Below are 1,102 nucleotides of genomic sequence, written 5' to 3'. Positions count from 1 at the left end.
CTCTCTGTTTTCCTCCTCTGTTTCTCTGTGAATTGGTAATGAACATTATCATATGTTGTTTTTATTATTTTTCATCCGTTCTGTTGCCTTCAGTCTGATTGCAGTCTATGTGCTGATTCAGGTTGGGTGCAGGTACAAATGTGAGCTGTTTTGGCCTGACTTCAGGACATAAACCTGACCCTCCAACTCTGGCAGTAGACAGATTAAAGGTGGAGTGTGTGATTCTAATCCAGTGCACATTTCAGTCAGTGCTACTGTTAGCGGGGCTTCTGCTAGCGGGGCTACTCTTAGCGGGGCTTCTGTTAGCGGGGCTTCTGCTAGCGGGGCTACTCTTAGCGGGGCTTCTGCTAGCGGGGCTACTGTTAGCGGGGCTTCTGCTAGCGGGGCTACTGTTAGCAGGGTTACTGCTAGCGGGGCTTCTTCTAGCGGGGCAGGCTGCCACCCCGAGGCAGTACCAGAGGAAACACTGCTTTATCAGCTATAAACTAGCTTAGTGTTTATTCAATTCAATTCAGTTTTATTTGTATAGCGCATATTTACAACAACAAGTCATCTCATAGCGCTTCAAAGACAGAAACACCCAACAATCCAAACATCTGGATTCCCTATAAGCTTCAGCAGTCCGCTGGTGGGACGGAACCGAAAACCCCCACAGGGGAAAAACAACCTCCGACAGAACCAGGCTCAGGGAGGGACGGCCATCTGCCTCCACCGGTTGGGTGGATGTAGGATGAATTATAACATTTAGTTTACAGTTAAACAAGTTTATCTGATTAGTATATCTGCTGTAAAGTCAACTTCACATTCAGCTTTCTCTGTTTCTTGTGTGAGGATACATCTCTAGTGATGCTGTGGTGGATGTACATCTGACCAGTGTTGCTAGGAGACCGTCAGCTCCATGTGGTGCTGCAGACCAGAGGTTGCACTGACCTGATGTAACCCACCCTTTTCTTCATTGTTCTACTTCCTGTCTGTCATTTGGTCACTGGTATGTTAACTTCCAGCCAGAAGTCTGGGTCCTAGTCAGGTCACACCGTCTGCTAGTTGTTAAACTGGAAGCCACGTTTATGAAGAGGTTCAACAGCACCACGCTCCCTACACA

This window comes from Stegastes partitus, unplaced genomic scaffold (assembly GCF_000690725.1).
Source record: "Stegastes partitus isolate 25-593 unplaced genomic scaffold, Stegastes_partitus-1.0.2 Scaffold731, whole genome shotgun sequence".
In the NCBI taxonomy this organism is placed as follows: domain Eukaryota; kingdom Metazoa; phylum Chordata; class Actinopteri; family Pomacentridae; genus Stegastes; species Stegastes partitus.
Note: the sequence above shows the minus strand (reverse complement) of the source record.